This window comes from Ursus maritimus, unplaced genomic scaffold, assembly GCF_017311325.1.
Source record: "Ursus maritimus isolate PB19 unplaced genomic scaffold, ASM1731132v1 scaffold_1, whole genome shotgun sequence".
Lineage (NCBI taxonomy): Eukaryota > Metazoa > Chordata > Mammalia > Carnivora > Ursidae > Ursus > Ursus maritimus.
In genome coordinates this window covers 898,737-904,736 of record NW_024423343.1, presented here as the reverse complement: position 1 = coordinate 904,736, position 6,000 = coordinate 898,737, and the positions used below count along the sequence as shown (strand labels likewise).

At 50.7% G+C, this 6,000-nt stretch overlaps 1 protein-coding gene across 2 annotated transcripts in view; it reads left to right on the top strand.

Moving 5' to 3' along the window:
• Positions 1–1,512: 1,512 nt before the first annotated feature.
• Positions 1,513–6,000, top strand: part of SEPTIN2 (septin 2) — a 32,016-nt gene continuing 27,528 nt past the window's right edge. Inside the window, exon 1 of one of the 2 annotated variants that reach the window (XM_040638032.1) lies at positions 1,513–1,606. The gene's annotated coding sequence lies outside the window, so the exon portion shown is untranslated. Of the gene's footprint in view, positions 1,607–4,032; positions 4,134–6,000 lie in introns of those variants that run through there. The other variant, XM_040638039.1, reaches the window with a different exon arrangement.

Genomic DNA, 6,000 nt, shown 5'->3' with positions numbered 1-6,000 from the left:
TTGACGGTTGTCGTTTGAGACCCAGAGGACTGGGAGCGCCAATGACGGGACCCATTCTTAACCAAACACCTTCTCGACTACTTTACAACACGGCTTCCAAGTACCTTAATATCAAACGGACTTAACGAGGTCAGCTTGGGGTGCTTCTTGTTCAAAAGCTTCAAACCCTAACCCTAAGCACTAGGTTCGAGCCAGTGTTTGGAATCCCACAGCCCGGCCTGGAGCTCACTCCGTAGTGAAGCACTGCCAGCTGCTGCAGACAGAATCCGGACTGTGACGTGCCCTACCTTCACCCCTGCCGGCCAAGTGGCTGACCGTCCTGAGGCGACAGCGAGCCACCGGGACGTCCACTCCCCGGGTACCTCCGGAGCGTTCACCTGCCCACAAGCAGGGCTTGGTGAACAATACACAGGGAGATCTGTCCTTTGCGCTTAAGAGAACCCAAACCCTCTCGTTTTCCACGGCGGGTGCCCTGAGGACCTAACCACTTTTCCAACAACGCCCTCTCCGTGCCCCCCAGGGCTGCCCCACGACGCCGTCCCCCGTCGGAGTCCCGGAAACTGTGTTCACGTTCAGTCCGGGGTCTTCCACAAACGCTCCCCGCACGAGGGCATTTGCACCGCGCCGCTGCGGGCCTGCAGGCCGCCCGGAGAGAGAAAGGACACCCGGGCCGGCTCAGCCCCGAGCCCGTCCCCGAGCCACGTCGCCACGGTGGGCTCCGGGGCGCTCCCCGGGTCTCACCTCGCGACCAGCCCGTGGGGAGACAGCAAGGGGCCGCGCCCACCCCTCCCTCCCCCGGGGCGCAGGCCCCAGCCCAGGCGCACAAAGGCCACGTCCCCGGGGACGGCCGCCCAACTCGATGGTCCGCGCACAGGCCCGCCGGCCCACGTGACCCGCGACGGCCAATGGGGGCGAAGCCCCCGCACCATCGAGACGCCGGCGGCCCGGGGCTAGAGTAGCCCCGCTCGGGCGCTCGCCGTACCCTCCGCAGCCCCTCTCGGGCGCTCCCAGCTCGGTGCTGCCGCCATCTTCCTGGAGGTGAGGGCCGGAGGCGAAGGCTCCCGGCCCGTGGTCGCTCCGCACTCTTACCGCGACCTGTCCTACCCTCGTCCGCCTCTCTTCTCCTTAGCGTTCACTTAGCTCCTTGTAATGAAACGCCCTTCATCCCACTCTACGTACCCACAAGGCAAAGACTCACATTACCTGTTCCACTCTTATCAGCGTAAGGAAATCAAGCTCATAAGGTAGGAACTGTGGCGAAACAGGGACAAGCCGCCATCTTGGTAAAGGAGAAGAGGCTACGCTTGACCTCCCCCCCCACCCCCAGCCTCTATATGGCCAACCGCCGTGGGAGGGGCACGGCGCCTGCGCAGAGACGGAAAACGCGGACGGGCCTGCGCCTGCGCACTCGGAAGCCGGCGAATGGGGGAGGGGAGGAAGGCCGGGTCGCGCCGGGGCGAGGTAAGCGCTGGCAAGGGGGCGGGTCTACGTGATGACGCCATCCGCGTACGGGGTGGGGCGGGGCAGGGCGGGGCGCCAGCGGACGTCGGGCACTGGGCGGGTCCGCGGCGCGGTCGGTAGGCGCTTGTTCCTCGAGTCTTCGGCGGTGAGTCCCTCGCCGTGAGTCCCCGTCGTCGCGGGGGGCGCGAGCTGCAGGCCGACGCAGAAGGGGCGGGGGTCCGCTCGTGGGGGGCGGTCGGCCGGCTCCGGGGGCGCGCGGGCGGGGTGGCTGGCTTGGTATGGGGGAGGGGCGGCAGGCCCGGGAGCTCCGGTCCTCCTCCGCCCTGGGGTCTCCGGCCCTCCCCGGGCCCTCACGGCGGGACGTGTCGCGGAAGAACCCGGCCGACCCCCCGCCGTCCTGTGCGAAGTACGTGGGACCGTCTCAGTGCTGGGCCTGGGGCGCCCACCGTGCGCTGGCGGCCGTGGTTGGAGGGAAAGCCCAGGTTGCGGCCTGCGGAGCGTCCCGTCGTCGCCCCGACCTGGGCCGTTCCACCCCGCCGTTCTCTGGCGGAGAGTTCCCCTAACAGATCCTTGCCGTCTCGGTAAGGCCCCGGGCTCTTCGTGGCCAAGACGAGGCAGGGGAGAGGAGGACGCGGCTGCCCCTGCTCTGCGCACCGCCGAGTCCGGAAGGATGGGGGGTGGGGGGCCACCATTCCCAGGAAGGCCTGACGTGAAGCCGACCTGTGGCGACCTTCGCTCTCAGTAAAGCCCCCGCTCGGTGGCCGCAGGACCCACAAGGCTTGGCCGCCTTTTACCTTTTTGGCCTCATTCTTGCCAGTACCACCCCTCCCTTGTCTGCCCTCCCGCCACACGTAGAAGTGAACTTGCCGTTCAGACGGCCGGGTCTTTGCACCTTTGGTCTCGGCCCAGACCCTTCTTTCTGTTGGAAACCCAGTTATCTCCACAGCTTCTCGGCTTTTTCTTGTCTAGTCTCTGCTCTGTTGTTCAGGATTCCGCCCAGAGTAGATTTCCTCTGGCTGGATTAGGTGTCCGCCTGATGTCGGCCCTTATTGTTCCCTCTGGGAGCTGTCTACTGGATTGTGTCTTTGAGGGGCAGGCGATAGGTGAGTCTGGTCACCCTTACCCGTTGTCTAGTACAGTGACCAGCACATAGTACGTTCTCAGATGTTTCTTGAACAACTCCAGTCACAATAGTTCAAGATAAATTTAATGTTCCAGAACAACCTTGCCATCCTAATGAGAGATAAAATGTCGTGTAGAAGTTCCAAAAGCTGTTTCCTAGTGTTTGTAATTTGAGGTTCATTATTTTCGGTTTGGGTGGCTCCCGAACTCAGGCTTTCTTTGTAGCACCCAGTACCCTAACTCACAGTGTGTACTGCTCTGTCAAATCTTGGCAGATATCATCTCAGCTGTCACAGTGATCCTGATATTTTTTCCCATTTTCCACTTTAATCTCTCACCTGGCACAGCACCCCAGGGTAAAGAGCAAGGGCTTCTCAATCAGATCAGATTCGCATTGACTGCTTTTCAGCTAGCAGGGTGACCTAGGGAAATGGGGAGGGAAGGGGGTGAGACTGCCCTCTGTCATCATTTGTAAGTGTGATTCAGGTCACCTTTTATACCCAACTCCTTTTTACACCCAAAGACAGAAACTGCTTAAAAAGAAAAAGATATTTTTTAATTTTTTCCCAAGGGAGAAGGGACATCAGAACTCATTTGGCAGCAGAATCGAGTTGAAGCCATTTTATACCACTTTGTGCTAATGGTCATATATGTCACTATAGAAAATATATTTGATTGTGGGGTGTGCTGCCCAGGTAGCCATTGAAGAAGTTGTGTGGTATGGTATATGTACCTTCCTCAAATCCAAAGAATCTGAATGCCGAATGTCTCCAGAGCTCTGGATTAGGGATAATGGACATTTGGGGTCTTAAACAGTAGGGTCACTTTGTGTGTGGGGGGGATAATGTATGTAAATAGAAGAATAACATGTCTGTGATTGGTAGTTAGGGGCAATCCACTAGTGTAAATACCACAAGCAAAATAAATTTTTATGTATTGCCAAGAATCTAGTTTTATCCGTCTGTTTTTCATCTTTTGTTTTGGAAAAGTTGCTTTGTTCTATGTGAATTGGGATGGGAGTATTACTCAGTGGAAGAAGGAAGCCATGTTCAAGTAAAGACAAATGTTTAGACAATTGCTAGCATCTAGGATGAGCACAACCGGAAAGAATAAAATTTTTATTTGACCACATTGAGTTTGGGAGATCCAAATGGTCTGCAGTCACGGTTTAAATTAACCACAGTGCTTGGCATCCTGTGTTGCGGGATCAAGGCTTTCTCACTGAAAACCAGGTGCTTCGAAGTTCCATATTCCTATTTCAACTTTCATTTTACATTACTTAGCTAGTAACATATCGTTACAAAATCATAGTGGATCCAAATTTTATTTCAGGGGGAAAAACCTGAATATGAAAGAAATAGCATATTGCAAGAAAAACTTGCTAAGTTAAAGAATTCATAGCCTGTTCCAATAATGGTATTCTCTATTTTCCTATACATGTGCATCCAGATAGGTCTTCCTGCCTTTCTTCCAGCAAGAAACTGATAGGGACCAGGGAAAGTTCCCCTTCTCTCCTATGGAACATCCTCAGTCCTGCTGAACAGGATAAGGTAAACATAGGGGGACTCGAGGTACAACATTCTCAGGGTGCTCAGATGAAGTTGGTCAGAACCCAGGCAGGGGCCCAGGGTTCACTGAGGAGAAGCAAGTCTGATGTTCAGGAGAAACCTCCATGACAGTCCTATGTCCTACTGGATTGGTTTGAAATAAGATACATGTGATAGCTTCTAAGGCAAGCGCCCACTCTTTTATTCTTCCACGTGAACTTGTAGGTCACTTTATCCAGTCCTTTAGGAAAAAACCCACATTAGGATTCCATCTGGGGTTGGACCATGTTTATATACTAATTCGGGAGAAATAAAAATTTGATTCACCTAGGCCCTATTTTTTCTAAATTTGTTTTTACATGTGTGGTTGCTTTTTGTTTTAATTTTGTTGTAAATGACATTTCACCCCCATTAACATTCCTTTATATTCATTACTAGTACAGAAAGGAATTATTTTGTATCTGGCTTGTATCCAGCCACCTTACTAAATCACCGTATTCTAGAATTTTTTTTTTTAAGATTCAGTTATTTGAGGGGGGGGGCAGAGAGAATCTTGGGCAGACTCCCCGCTGAGCACAGCCAGAAGTGGGGCTTGCTCCCAGGACCCCGAGATCATGACCCGAGCCGAAATCAAGAGTCAGAGGCTCAACTGACTCAGCCACCGAGGCGCCCCTAGAATTTTCAACCGAACCGTTTGTGTTTTCTGTGTATTCAGTCTTATCAGTGAAAAGCTTTTGTTTTTTCATTTTGTTGTTTCACTGAATTGTGTGATAAGATTGCAATATGAAGATCTTGTTTGGATCTTAATTCAAATGAACAACCAAAAATTGAGACAATCAGAGAATAAATGTTTTAAAATAATTATAGTGGTAATGGGCATCCCTGCCTAATTAGTGATTGTAATTTAAATAGATTTAGTATTCCATTGTTGAGAGAGTAACATTTGCCATTAGTGTTGGGGAATACCCTGGGTTATGTTTAAGCAGTTTCCTCAGTGTTTTTATTAGAGATGGTTGCCAAATTTTATCTTATGTCTCTTCAGCATCTATTCATATAGGATTATCTCCTTTAATTTGTTGTAACGGCTTTATGTAGATAGATGCTTTTGGTATATTTCTGGAACCTAATTGCTAACAAATATTTCATTGAGAATTTTTGCCATTTATATTCATGAGTGAGATTGACATACCGCTATCTAGCCAGCTTTCTTAGGTCTCTCGGTTTGTTGTTAAAAGTTGTCATTCCTTCATAGAATGAATTGGAGTGCTTTCCCTTTTTCTGTACTGGCTTAAGTGACGTGGGTGTTATCTGTGCAGGGTTGGGTGGACCGCAGCTCTAATTCTGTCTGGTCTTGGTCCCTTCTTCACTGGTAAATTTTAGTCAGCTGGTCAGTGGTATTTGTTCTTGTCAGGTTTTCCAGTTCGTGGTTCCATTTTGGTAATTTACAGTGTCTAGGAAATCATCCATTTCTTCCAGATTTTCAAATCTGTGGCCATCTTGATACATGGAGTCTCCTGAATCTGTGTTTATACCTACTTTTCTACATTTGCTTTTTTCCCCCCCTTAAAGGAACTTGTGAGGAATTTGTTTCAAAGAACTAGCTTTTGAATCTATTTATCCTCCTGTTGTTACTTATTTTCTCAATAATTTGAGAACCAAATTTCTTTATCTTCCGTATTCTTTAATGAAAATATCTAAAACCCAAATTCTCATCAGAATCTATGAAGCTTTTACTGTATCCCATAGATCTGCTTTTGTCTTCTTTCCATTAGTGTCTAGATAGCTTGTGGTTTTGCTTTTGTTACCCTCATTGATCCAAGGGATATCCAGGAGTGTTCCAAGTAATTGGGAGTTGTATTTTATCTTTACC